Source organism: Herpailurus yagouaroundi, unplaced genomic scaffold (assembly GCF_014898765.1).
Source record: "Herpailurus yagouaroundi ecotype Mexico unplaced genomic scaffold, PumYag 28, whole genome shotgun sequence".
Classification (NCBI taxonomy): Eukaryota; Metazoa; Chordata; class Mammalia; order Carnivora; family Felidae; genus Herpailurus; species Herpailurus yagouaroundi.
The window spans coordinates 42,238,654-42,253,466 of record NW_024412376.1 but is presented as its reverse complement, the minus strand read 5'-3'; the positions used below and the strand labels follow the sequence as shown (position 1 = coordinate 42,253,466).

Sequence of the window (14,813 nt, the reverse complement as noted above, 5' to 3'; positions counted from 1 at the left end):
TCTATGTTTAGGGATTGCAGGCAATTTTCACTTTCCTTTTTAGAACCTGTGTAGATTTTCCAAATTTTCTACAATGAGTATCACTTACTTTCTTAATTAGAAAAAGAAAAGAAAAGAAAACATTTATGTTTCTGAGTGAATGCATAAGAAGCTACCCACATTCCAGAGGCCTCTTGCAAATCATCCCAACACAGACTACTCAATAATAAGCAATCTAAATGCTTTCTAAAATTTATTACAGCAATGTACTCACTCAGAATGGAGTCAATGCTTGCCCTGAGTGCATGAGCTTTGTCTCATTATGGATCTGATGTAGTGGCCAGTGTACTTTTAAGACATGGTACCTGAATGGACCTTGATGGGCCAGAGTGCTTTTCCTAGAATAATTTCATTTCCCTATAAATGCCTAAAAGTTTGTTCATCCAGCATAGATTCGATGTAATCATAATTGAAGAGTGTGGTGACGAAGGAGAAGTTGAAAGGCTCTTTTCAAACTCTCCAACTTTAATAAAACAATTTTAAGCTTTGAGCACTACAGCAATCAAGAACAACTTCTCGGGCTAATTAACGAGATGCAAATAAACTCATTTCAGCTTACATAAAGGTCATTAAAGGAAAAGTTTCTAACCATCAGACATTTAAAAAGATAAAAAGCCAAAACTGGGATGCATGTGCCCTTGTATAATCTGTTATATTTCCTTTTCCATTGTTCTAGGCTAACAACAAAATATAAAAAGGCCCATGCTATTGACTATGTTAATACAGAAACAGAACATTCTGTATACCTACCAAGTAGACTATACATGTGTAAGAACTTGATTCTTTCCACCAAACATATGGATATAACTTTCAAGCCCACCATCATCATCATATGGAGCAGACAGTTGAAGTAAATTTCTTGCTCATGACTCTATAGTTGAAATCTTTTAAATATTCAAGCATATCAAATATGTGGCTGAGAAACTTTTAGAAGAGACTAGGTTAGAGGCTAGGGGAAAAAAAAATACACACACACACACACACACACACACACACACACACACACACACACATATATAAGCCCTTGTGTCAAGTCAACAGCTCTTCTCCCTTGGGCTCCTCCAGGAAGAAGAAGCTGTCTGGTAGTTACCCTTACCTAGAAGAAAGCCATTTTGATATTCTGCCCACACATATTCTGCTCCTACATTCTCTTTTAGAAAAGACAAAGAACCAGAAGCCAGTCAGAAGCTTTGCTGCTGGTGCTCATAAAACATCAACACTTAACCTCTATAAAAACAAATCATTTAAAAAAGTTATTAGCAAAAAGATTTTTCCTTACTTCTTATTATCCAGGCTATATTCAAATCCAGCCCATAGGAAGGTTCTGGAAACCTGCTTTCTCTTGTCCTTATTCATTCACTTTGAATCACAGGGCTAATAAATAATGAGATCAATAGAAGCTGAGCTTAGGAATGAAAAAAGAAAAAGAAATAAAATTCTTAGATAATCAAAAAGATGAAAAATCAATCCCTGAAAAATTCAAGTTAGTAATGTAGTTAATGGTTCTGATTGAGAATAATTAGAACAAAAACTTTTCCTTATTTTAATTTTTACACTAATTTCCTCACTTAAAAACCAATAAATACTCAAGACAGAAAAAGTTGTAAAATAAGTAAACATAGAATGAAAGAAATACAATTTTCCCACACACTACCAAGAAATAACTATTATTAGGAGTTGGTTATTCTTTTGAGTTTTGACATATAAATAGGACTTTAAATGCATAAACATATTTCATCATATATCTGTGCCATAATTTATTTAATCATTCTCAATTGTTGGACACATAGAGGGTATCCAATGTTTCACCCTTATTAATTCTGACATGAACAACCCTGGAATATAAATCTTTCTGCATATTTGTGATTTTTTTTCTCTTTAGAGTAAATTCAAAACAGTGAAATTATTGACTTCAAAGAGTATGAGCTTTTTAAGGCTTTGAAAATATATTGCTGAACGGCCTTCCAGAAATTTTGTACCAATTTACGTTCCCAAGAGCAATGCCTGTGAAAATGTCTTTCCAAATAGTACGGCTAGTCTTCTCTTTGTCTTAAAACAATAGGTTAGCTATGGGGAAAGGCATAATAAAAACTGAAACAGCATTCTGTCTAGAAATTATGTATGCCTTCTCATGCACTCAGAGAGAGTACATACGTTTATAGGGAGGACAATATTCCCCTCAAATGACTGCACCATACAAGGCAGAAAAATATCACTGACCACACGAATCCACTTATTTCTATCTGAATGAAGCACAAGGAAATGCAATTTGGATTTATTGCATCACTAGCCTCCCGAGTTCTAAACCCTATTGTTCACACTGTTCTGAATGACTTGAAAGATCTAACAAGGTAGAGGCATTAACAAACTCCGTGTTTACTGAATCATACACATACACATCAAGTGTACTTAACCAACCTAGTAAAAGTAAGATTTAAAGGGGTGAAAGAACAGGTTCACCAGTCAGGGTGACATTGGACACTAACATCCCTCAGAACAAAGTTCCTGTGTGTCGAACACCATGGAAAAATTAGTGGGTGACAGAATGGCAGGATTTAATGTCACAGGAGAGGAAATCTGGACAGAATAACAAATAAGAACACCATGAAAAAAGGGGGCAGGGTAGGGAGTCAGGTCATATTAGTGCATCTTCCCAACTTTGCCAAAGTAAGAAGAATAGGTGAGCTTTCCTTGGATGAGGTTCCTAATCCAAAATGTCCCCCAAGTTAGGTTCTTCTTCCCAGGACCCCTCAGGAGGATGTTAGGGTGGAGTTGGGCTGCTGTTACTGAGGGAGAGTGGCCACTGATGCTGTGGTCCCTGTCAGTCTCCACAGAAGGTTCAACATTAACCTACAGATCCACAGCATTTAGATTATCTCTCTCACTAGGTGGTCAGTGCTGCCCCTAGGCAACATCTCTGTCATTCTCTAAGTTCCAAAGCTGAAGGCACGCATCACAGATGTGTAGCTAATTGCAATGAACGAGGACACTTCAGTACCCCTGAAGGTCAGATACCTTTGGGAGGATTCTAATACATGATTTTATTATCTAGAGCATAAATATGAATCGTCCTTACAGAATCAAAGGCATCCAAATGAGAAACAAAACACTGGGATTGGTTTGAGGGGCCCTCGTCATCAAGAGAGATACTCCAAACTGAGATTCCCTGTTCACTGACCCACGTAATGTAAAACTACACAAGAACATTTCTAAAACTTCTGGAGGTTGATTAAAACCTTTTAGTTGGATGTTTCTGAGGGACTACAAAGAATTACCACATATGTCTTAAATTTATAAAGACCATCGTGGTCTAAAACAGAAAACAATAGAATAGCCTAATCCTGGGAGTCAGGCAATGAGTAATGAGAAGCAAGTTCCCCTTGCACCAATCTGTCTGAATCGCTCCCATTTTTCCTCTTTTTTCTCAGTCTGCTGGATCCAAAAAATCAAGGCGAATATTCTCTTTCCAGATAGAAGTCCATCCATATTCTGGAAACACTAAACCACCAGCAAAACCATACATGTGAGGAAGACAGTACCCAAACTCAACCCAACAACTCCAATCTTAAATGAGACTCAAGTTGGGCTTAAAACTGAAGCAAATGTTTGAGGCAGTCTATGGATGGTGGATTGGCCCTTAATTGCAATCCTTCCAAAGAGGGCGATGTGCCAACACAAAATTCAGCTACACTTCAAGTATATTCTTGGAGTAAATCATCATTCAAATGTATTTAAAGGGAACAGTCACTTTAGTACAGCAAGACAATTGTTTTTTTCAGCTTACAAGTCCTATCACCCACCAAGTGAATTCTCTATAAGACAGGATGCTGAGTCCCTTCTAAAATGGTTCCTACAAGAGAATATTGCAAAAAAGCAAATTTTCTTCTGGCCTTTCTTTGATTAAATACTAAGGGAGTGATCTTAGCAAAACAGAATTTGTTCTAAACAATAGTGACTCTTGACTGAAATCAGATATTTCAACCTCAAAGAATAAATATAACTCACACCACACTGGTTGTCAATCCTTGACTCTAGCGTTCAAATGTTTCTGTTGCCCTAAGAACCTGATTTCATTTTAAGAGTCTGTTGTATTGACTCTGATATTTGTCTTTAATCATCGTCATCTTGGAAAATCTTCTCCATCTTCTAGCCAAGATTCATTTAGTGAAACCCTGCTATTTCCATTCTAAAATCTACCTTTTATCATCGTAAGGGAAAATATATTCATTTTCCTGCAGTTTTCATTGTAGAGATTCCAAATTTTCTAGCGAAAGATATCTTCAAAAAAATCAAGTGGCATGTATTTCAAAAAAACAACATATTTATTTTCCACACTCATAAAAATGGTATAAACTTACTACTTTATGAATTAAAACTAGAAAAAAAATCACTATTTACTAGGGTTTGTATTGCCAATAAAGTCCTCTTCAACTAAACGTGGATTTAAGCTATACTCACATATAGCAAATCAAGTTGCGGCAAATAATATAGAATCTATTTTCATAAGCAACAATGGATTTTCACTGAGTTCTTCAACAGTGCTTGAAAATAACAGTGTGCTATTTAAAGAGAGCTTGTGAAATTTCAGGAATGTCATATATTAGTAAACAATTCAGAACTACATGTGTAAAGAGGCAATTAATTTGTTGAGTTAATGAAAAACAGGTTCTCCTAGTTATTTTTGTCTGTAAGCCAATTCTGGGGTGATGGTTCCTGAATTCAGAAAAAGCACTAGCTTTTCAGAACTAGCAGTTCTGTCCCCAAGGTACGGTGTAAGTGAGGTCCCATTTCTTAATTCCTGCATCATGCTTACCTTCCAACATCTGGACAAGGGTTGTCCACTAAATGGACAACATCTGGACACAGCACAGCACAGCACAGCCGTTGTGACAGAGGAAATAGGGAGCAACCAAGTAGAACAAAGGTGCAACAGGGCTCCAGCTTCCCCGCTCACCTTCCCTCTAAGGGCTAAGTCTACCTGCGCCGGCCTGAAGCGACCTCAAAAGAAGCAGGGCAAGAAACTTCCTTTTACTTCAAGAATTTTTTTTTTTCAAATTTGCAATTTATGCAAAAATTCAGGTTTTATTTTTACTTATTCTTACATTTGGTGGGAGCTGATATCAGGAACTTATAGGCAAACAATAACTTTTGTTTTCTAAGTCTTGCTGAACAAAAATACACACAATGTAGCATTATCTTGCCACAAGCCTTGCTTTTTTACATCTCACAGAAGAATGCAATGTTACTGTTTCTTGAACAAAAAGCCCAGATTACTGAGGAAACCATCTTTGGAGGAAATGTTTAATAAGCCTATTTTATTTAAATAAATCCTCCAGGAGGAAATGAGAGAATTCAGTGTCTTTACTTAGAAGAAGGCTGGGTAAGTAGTCATCTGTCAAATTTATCTGCACAGCTCACCAACACCTCCTTATTAGAAACATCAATATTTCCACATCACAATTCCCAAAAATGACTTTAAAGCCTCAAAATTCAGTGTCTCCTTTGGCTTGCTTCTCTCTCGATTCTACCCAGGCTGTATTAATGGTTCGCTTCATTCATCTCGATCTTCATAAACTTTCTTTAGAACGTTCATCAGTCTCTCGCTGTTTCAGCATCATGGGAGGGCTTTTCTTTCTCTTTGCGTTCTTTTTCAACCTAAGTCAAGGCAGTCCTATTGCATGTTTTCTGCTTTCTTTCTACTTAAGAACTCTATGTTTTTTTGATCTGCTTTCCACAGAGACGGGTTTCAAGAGATTGTTCACAATCATGGACTCATTCTTCCCATTTAGATTCTTTACCAAAGATCAAAGGACCTTTCTGTGAAATGCACCTGCACATTCTCAGCAGGGACTTGAACTGCAGTTTAGGTAAGGTAGAATTTCACAAACTTACCTGACTGATACCATCCGTAATTACTGATTTCCACTGTATATCCCACTGTAGTGGGAGCAACCACAGCAAACTGGCTTTTCACTGTCAAAGAGTTCTGCTTTTCTCTGTGATCTCTGCTGCACTGTGTTCTTGAGTTCTGTCTCAATGCTGGATTTTTTTTAATGTTTTTTTTTTTGAGAGACAGAGCATGAGCAGGGTAGGGGCAGAGAGAGAGGGAGATACAGATTCTGAAGCAGGCGCTAGGCTCCAAGCTGTCAGCACAGAGGCCAACCCAGGGCTCAAACTCATGGACCATGACATCATGACCTGAGCAGAAGCTGGACACCTAACTGACTGAGCCACCCAGGTGCCCCTCCTTCCCAAGGTTAGCCAATTCCTAGAGACAGTAAACAACAGCATGCTTTTCAAATGCAAACCAACCACCCAGGGTCCACACCCTTAACCACTCCCTAATCATTCCCAGGGCCAGGTACCAAAACAACTCAGAGCAGCACACAAAGTCCAAAGCCCACTAGAATTACTCAAACTAGCCAATCCTAAACCTGTTTCGCCTGCCTCTACTGTTTCTCTGATGGAAATGGCAAGAAAGGCTCTTGCCTACAGTTTCCTCCTTTCCCTCCATCTCCTGACTGACTCCAGTGCTTCCCCAGGTGCCTCACCACCCTATCCCCACCCCTGCCCTGGTGTGGTGGGCCCCTTCCTCTTGGGATCTGTGAGTATAAGGAACTATGTTTTCAACAGCAATCATCATTTGATCTGTTGGCCTTACCGTATTTTAATAATAAAACAGCTGTGTGTCCTTGGAAAAGGGACAGAACTTCCTCCTCCATTTCTTTATCAGAAAAAAGAGGATAAAATTTCTTTTTCACAGTGCTCTTGTAAAGATCAACTAAAATAATATGCATCCTGTACTGTGTATATAGGAAGTACTCAATAAATACTGATGTTCCAAAATGAACAGATAAAAAATGTTAGAGATAACTCATTAAAGGCTACATAACTAGGAAGATGTAGAATCTAAATGTCACCCAGATTTTTCTGACTCCAAACCCCGTCCTTTTTTCATGTAACAGTACATTCCCCAGTCACGCATAGTCCCTCCTACTGCACTCTGAAACATCTACCATAGTCGTAAACACATGCTGGATGATAGTAAGTTATGTATAAGTACATCACTAGGACAGCATGTGCTCAACAAGTTGAAAGAAGGAAAAAGAGAGGAAACAGGGGAAGGAAAGAGGGAGGGAGGGAGGGAAAGGGAAGGAATGAAGGAATGAACAGAGGAAGACAGGGACGATCCTCTCTATCTCAGGAATACAGTTAAAATTATTTCTCTCCTGGTATCTTCTTTCATTCTGGGCCCCCAGTCTACCTTCAAATAAAGGTAAAATGGCTTTATCCCTAGTTATAAAAATTCCCAACCAGGAAACACACACCCAGTTGCATAAATTTCCGTCTACCAGTCTTTTTTATGGACCCAAAACTTCTAATAACTTCTGCCAAGTTTCCTTTTCTTATATATCAACCTTCAGGATGTTTTTAAACAATTTTTTTAAGTTTATTTATTTTGGGGGGAGAGAGAGAATGAGTGGGGGAGGGGTAAAAGGTAAGAGGAAGACAGGCTCCACGCTGTCAGCACAGAGCCCAATGCGGGGCACAATCTGACTAACCGTAAGATCATGACTTGACCTGAAATCAAGAGTCGGATACTCAACTGACTGAGCCACCCAGGTGCCCTTCAACCTTCAAGATGTTTTTAAAACACCACTCTCTGGAGCTATTCAAGGTCAGGTCTGAATTTCCCCTGCCTGCAAAAGCTTGTATATACTCCAATGACAACTTCTTTCCTTCTCCTGTGTCATATACCTGGGCTTCCCAACTTAAAGTGGTCCAGAGACATCAAGTAAACATTTGACAGCTTCACCACCTTCAAAGAACATTGGCAACATAGAGCTCTATTTGATCACTCTTGACCCAAAACAGCAACTAGTATTCTCAAAACCACCTATAACTTAAAGAGGGTTTTGTGGTTTGGGTGGTGTGTTGTTGTTGTTGTTGTTGTTGTTGTTGTTGTTGTTTTACCTTTATGGCAGAAAGCCATAAAATTTTACGATCTAGGTGAACTATATTAGGCAAAGAAAAAAGAGATTACAAATGTTGGGTTTTAACCTTAAACATCTCTCTTCCATTCTTCCATTCCTTTGATGTCCTCACTGCCACCAGCCTTGTCCATGTATATCTTCCCTAGTCCTCCAAGTGGGAGGCACCATGCACAGTGTAGTCTTCTTTGTTTTACTTTTTAATGGATAATTTCAACCATACCCAACCTAGCATAATAAACTTTAAGTGCATGTGACCTGCTACATTTTCATCCTTCATGCTGACATTAATTTATTTTAGAACTCTTAAGTTGAGGGGTCTAATTGTAACAAAAAGTAGAAACTTAAAAATCTTGCCAATTTTTGTCTCTCAAAATGCATGCATGCATACATAAAATAATACAAAACACAGCTGACCAAAATTAAACAAAAAGGCCAAAATTCATTTTCAACAACTAAAAGCAGTTCAGATTTAGATTACAGAGTCAGACTTAGAACATCACAATTTCCTATGATTCTTGGGGAAAGTCAAATCTTGTCAGGGGCCTGGATCATTGCTAAAGTATTGGACCTAGGATTTGAATATCTCCTTTTAATTAGCAATAAAGTAATTTCTAATTTTTATTCAACTTATAGCCCATAAAATCTTGGCCTGCTAATGGAAAAAAAATGTGTAGAAACAGGTATTCCATCATACTCTTGGTCAAATCATGGTTCTTCTGATTAAACAATGTATCAAACTGGGCCAAATCCTACTAAATCTAAATTTTGCCATATTTTATATTCACGTATGAAGCAATTTCTAAATTTTAATTCATTGCTACCGCTCTGTTCAGTTTTCTTAAAGCAATGACAACAAAAGGCAGGAAATTTTTAATATAACTTTCACTTCTGTTTATATTTTTAGCCTGTATTAGCCTTTGAGAAAACAACTTCTATAAACTCATTAATCAAAGATAAATTTTCTTTTCTGCAGCCTTTTTCTTAAAAGGCTCTAATTTTATATTATGTGCATATCTCTACTACCATTATTGACTTTGTAACAAATAGAAACCAGAACTGCTTGAAATAGTTTTCCAGACATTCATTCACTTTACTTTTGAAAACTGAATAAAAACATACAATTTTCTTTCAGTAGTCTTCTACATCTTATTGGTCATTATGGACATAGCACACATTTACCAATAACTGCATTCTTCTGACTCTTTGTCTTTTTTTTTTAATGTTTATTTTTGAGAGAGAGACAGAGTGCAAGTGTGGGAAGGACAGTGAGAGAGGGAGACACAGAATCTGAAGCAGGCTCCAGGCTCCAAGCTGCCAGCACAGAGCCCGACACAGGGTTTGAACTCATGGACCGTGAGATCATGACCTGAGCTGAAGTTGGATGCTTAACTAAGCGGCCCCCTGACTCTGTGTCTTAAAGAATCAGCTGAAGAAAATAATCTTAGAGAATGTAATATGTTACACATAGATTTTCAAATGAACACCAATCAGAGCATGTTATATAGTCTATACAATAAGATCTTTGGAAGGATGATGTCAGCAAAAATAGCACAGTAAAGCATAAAATAATATAGCACAGTAGCATAAAATTCTCTCCCCCATAAAAGTAACAATAAAAAAATAGCAAAAATTGTCAGAATCAACTTTTTTGGAATTCTGGAAATTAACCAAAGGTCTACAGCAATCCAGGGTGCATTTTATTGAAGAAAAAATGCTGAATTTTAGTTAAAAAAAAAAAAAGAATATCCTTTGAAGCATTTTCTCCTGTCCTATTCTGATCTTCCTCTCTGTAGCTCTGAGACAGCTTTAAAAACCAAAGCCTGCAATCATGGCGAAAACCGACAACCTGCAATCACAGCACAGACCAATAGCCTGATAGCCACCAGAGGGGGGAAAACGAGAGTGGAACTCCTTTAAAGCCTCATTTCCCGAGCATTGTCATTATTTGCCCTGTCTCATGGTTCCATGGAAATCTCCACACTCAAGGTTGTGTTTTTTTCCCCTGACTCAGAGCTAACTCAGTGTACAAACTTTTTCCCTAGGAGTTTCTGTCAAAAACAATTAGAGAGAATTAATTAACTTTATGGCTGTATGAAGCAATGGATAACAGTTTTAATAAACAAAATGAAATGCTGGGGGACAAGATGCCCATAGGGGCACTGAAAATCTCCCAACATATTTCTGAGAATCTAGAAGCGCACACAATGCATAGGGCTATGTATATATCCAACACTGTAACATGCTCAGGAAAGATCTGAGAAGGTCTTAAAGCCTAGAGCCTGCTTCAGATTCTGTGTCTCTCTCTTTGCCCATCCCCTGCTCATGCTCTCTCTCTCAAAAATAAATTAAAAAAAAAAAAAAAAAAAAAGATTCTCTCTCTCCTTCTGTCCCTCTCCCCTATTCACTCTTTCTCTAAAATAAAAAAAAAAAAAAATTCTGTCTAATCATTAGCTGACTATTAAGGTAACCAAATAAAGACTTTAGTGACCATACATGACAAAAAATACAGACTTTATAGAATTAGTTCAGAAAAGACACTAAGAAAATAAACAACCATGGGGAAGGAGGAGAATCTAATTCCTAGAGTAACCATATTATATATTTAAAATATAGTTTTCAGGGCACCTGGCTGGCTTAGTACAGCATGTGATTCATAATCTGTTTTGAGTTCAAGCTCCACATTCAGTATAGAGATTACGTTAAAATAAAATCTTGGAGTGCCTGAGAGGCTCAGTCAGTTAAGCAGCGGACTCTTGACTTCATCTCAGGTCATGATCTCAAGGTTCCTGAGATCAGGGCCCACACTGACAGTGCACAGAGCCTGCTTCTGATTCTCTCTCTCCCTCACTCTCTGCTCCTTCCTCATTCATGCTCACTCTCTCTCAAAATAAATCTGTAAACTTAAATTTTTTAATAAAAAAATTAAAAAATTTAAAAATTAAAAAAATAAAATCTTAACAAATGTACAGTTTTCAGAAAAAATTACTAGATGAGAAAAGAAACAAGAAAATAGGGCCTATACACAGGAAAGGAAGCAATCAACAAAAATATTGTCCCCAAGGAAGACCAGACACTGGACTTACTACATAATGACTTTTAGGAAGTTATTTGAATTATGTTCAAACAAGTAAAGAAAAATATGCTTGAAGAACAAAGGAAAGTAAAAGAATGATGTCACCAAACACAAAGTAGAACTAAAAAGAAAGAAATTATTTTAAACATACACCCACACAAATTCTAGAGTTAAGGATATAATAATTGGAGCACCTGAGTGGCTTAGTGGGTTAAGTGCCTGACTCTTGGTTTTGGCTCAGGTCATGATCTCACAGTTCATGAGATCAAGCACCATGTCAGGCTCTGTGCTGACAGTGCAGAGCCTACTTGGAATTCTCTCTCTCTGTCTCTCTCTGCCTCTCCTTCTATTAAAATAAATAAACTGTTAAAAAAAGGATACAATAATTGAAATGAAATATTTCCTAATGAGACTCAGCAGCAAATGTGACCAAGGGGGAAGAAAAAAAATCAGCAAACTTGAATATAGTTGGTTGAGATTATTCAGTATGAGGAACAGGAATAAAAATAATAAAAAATAAAAATAAATAAAAGAGGAAAAATGAACAGAGCCTCAGAAGCTTAGGAGACAATATCAAGTATATCAACATATATATATCAGGAAACCAATAAGGAAAGGAGAAAAAGAAAGGGGAGGAAAGATTATTTGAAAAATAATGGTAAAAATCTCATAAACATGATTAAAAATCTACTCTTACAAGAAGCTCAATGACATCCAAGCAGGATAAACTCAAAGAAAGCCATACCTACACATATCACAATCAACTTGTTGAAAGAGATAAAGAAAGAGAAAATCTTGAAAAGAGCAAGAGCAAAATTGCTAATCACATACAAACAATACCAGTAATATTCACAGCCAATTATCAGAAACCATGAAGACCAGAAGACAATGGGAATGACATATTAAAAGTGCTCAAAGAAACGGGGCACCTGGGTGGCTCAGTTGGTTAAGTGTCTGACTTCAGCTCAGGTCATTATCTCCTGGTCTGTGAGTTGGAACCCCACTTCAGGCACTGTACTGACAGCTCAGAGCCTGGAGCCTGATTCAGATTCTGTGTCTCCCTCTCTCTCTAACCCTTGCACTCTGTTCCTCTCTCTCTCTCAAAAATAAACATTAAAAAAAAATTTTTTTTAAGTGCTCAAAGAAAGACTGCCAACCAAGAAACCTACACCCAGCAAAACTATCCTTCACAACTAAAGGAGATATTATACATTTCCAGGTGAAGAAAAGCTAAAAGAATTCATTACTTGCAGAGTGCCTGGATGGCTCAGTCGGTTGGGTGTGTAACTTCAGCTCAGGTCATGATCTCACAACTCATGGGTTCAAGCCCTGCATTGGGCTCTGTGCCGACAGCTCAGAGCCTGGGGCCTGACTCAGATTCTGTGTCTCCCTCTCTCTCTGCCCCTTCCCTGCTCTTGCTCTGTCTCTCTCTGTCTCTCAGAAATAACATTAAAAAAAATTAAAAAAAAAAAAAGAATTCATTACTTGCAAATACTAGAGTCCTTCAAGCTGAAATTAAAAGACATGAGAGAGTAACTCAAATCCACATGAAGAAAGAAAGAATACTGGTAAAGGTAATTACATAGATAAATATAAAAGTACAATCTTCTTGTTTTTAGCTTTTTTTCTAATGTATGATTTAAAAGAAAACTGCATAAAGTAACAATTGTAAATCTGTGTTGAGAGGCACACAGTGTAAAAAGATGTAATCTGAATAAAAATAGTAGTACAAATAAGGGGAAGGGGTCACAATTAGACAGGAACAAAACTGTGACATGCTACTGTAATTAAGTTAGTATTGATGCAAACTAGATTGTTACATGTGTTAATTGTAATTCTCAGGGCAATACCAAAGGAACTAACTCAAAAGAATAGTTAAATAAAAGAGAATTAAAATGGTACACTAGAAGACACCTATTTAACCAAAAAACAGTAAAGGAAGAATAAAGGAATAAAAAAAATGCATAAAACATGTAGAAAACAAATTGCAAACCAGCAGAAATAAATCCTACCTTACCAGTCCATGCAATGAAATGTTATTAGCCATAAAAAGGAATGAAGTACTGGTTCATATACAACATGGATGAATCTTGAAAATATTATGCTAAGTGAAAGAAGTCTCAAGAGGTCACCTATTTTTATTTCATTTATATGAAATACCCAGGATAGCCAAATTCATACAAACAGAAAATAGAGTGGTGCTATGATCTGAATCCCTCCCAAAACTCATATATTGAAATCCAAACCCCAAGGTGATGGTATTAGGAAGTAGGAAGTGGGACCTTTAGGAGCTAATTAGGTCATAAGGGCAGAGACCTCGTGAATAAAAGTGACCACACAAAGCTATCCAACCCCTTCTGCCATGTAAGGATACAATAAGAAGTCTGAGATGTTTGCAAACTTAGGAGGGTCCTCACCCAAGCGTGCTGGCACCCTCCCTGATCTAGGACATCTAGATCCTTAGAATCAGGGACTATTTTATTATCCCCCAAAGCACCTATCTCAGAATGCAAACAATGAACATTGAATAAAAGACAATTGAAGGGTAGTGCTAACAGCAGGGCATGGCCTGCATCAAATCTTAAAACAGAAGAGTTGGAAACTCAGACTTGATCAATATTTCTCCAGACTTTTTTTGTTTTGTTTTTAGAGACCATTCACTAATTTGAATGATATCTCTCAGTTCTATAGGCAGAAAAACCTTTGGTGTAAAGATACCAACCATAAACTTCATTTTCATGAGTACCCATCATTTTTTTTCTTTACTCCATTTCCTGTCATCATACTGGGAAAAAGCAATGTCCATGTAGTTAACGCATCCCACACTCTAGCCTCTGTTTTTATTAACATCCTCAATTCCAATAACTTCTCAATAGCACTCCTCATGAGTCACCATCCACATATAGGCAACACTCTTGAAACTTGTTTTCACCTAACACTGCCCCATGACAAAAAAATATGAATTGCAAACATCTCTCCCCCCCCACCATAATCTCCTAGTTTTCATGTTTTGTTCCTCTGCCCTCTCACTTTACTTGTTCACCTATCTCAAAATACTCAAAATACCCCAAAATACTTCTATCTTTTCTCCCATTCTATTAATCACTTATTTAGCCTAAAAAGGATACCACTATGGATAAAGTGTAATGAGAAGATAGGAGAGAAGTAGGAAATAGGGTTTGGAAAGTTAGGGAGAGATCCAATTGCCTAGGGCTTTTTGGACCTGGAAAGGGGTTGGGATTTTATGCTACTGAAATATTTTATTATAGTCGAATTTTATGAAAAGCCATTTAAACAGAAAAATTACAAGTTGATTTACAATTTTAAAAGCTTCCTCTAGTTCTTGTAGGAGAAGAGTGTAAACAAGGAGGTCAATAAAGAGGATAGTGTAGAAATCTCGGTAGGAGATGACGGCATTTTGGACATAAGTGATTCTAGAAAAAATGAAGAAAAATCAATATATTTAACATGTATCTTGGAGATATAATAAACAGGATGCATTAGATGTGTAGGATGACAGAAAAGAAAATATTTTTTTCTTTTTTTCTAAAGCCATTTTCTTTAAGTTTATTTATTTTGAGAGAGAGAGTGCATGCACAAGCAGAGGAGGGGCAGAGAGGAGAGAGAATCCCACGCAGGCTCCATGCTGTCAGCACAGACCCCCAACAGAGAACTTGATGCTGTGAACCACAAGACCATGACCTGAG

The 14,813-nt window shown here is 37.3% G+C and overlaps 1 pseudogene; it reads right to left on the bottom strand.

Moving 5' to 3' along the window:
* Window positions 1-4,342: 4,342 nt before the first annotated feature.
* Window positions 4,343-14,529, bottom strand: LOC121027016 (calcyclin-binding protein-like; annotated as a pseudogene).
* Window positions 14,530-14,813: the final 284 nt, after the last annotated feature.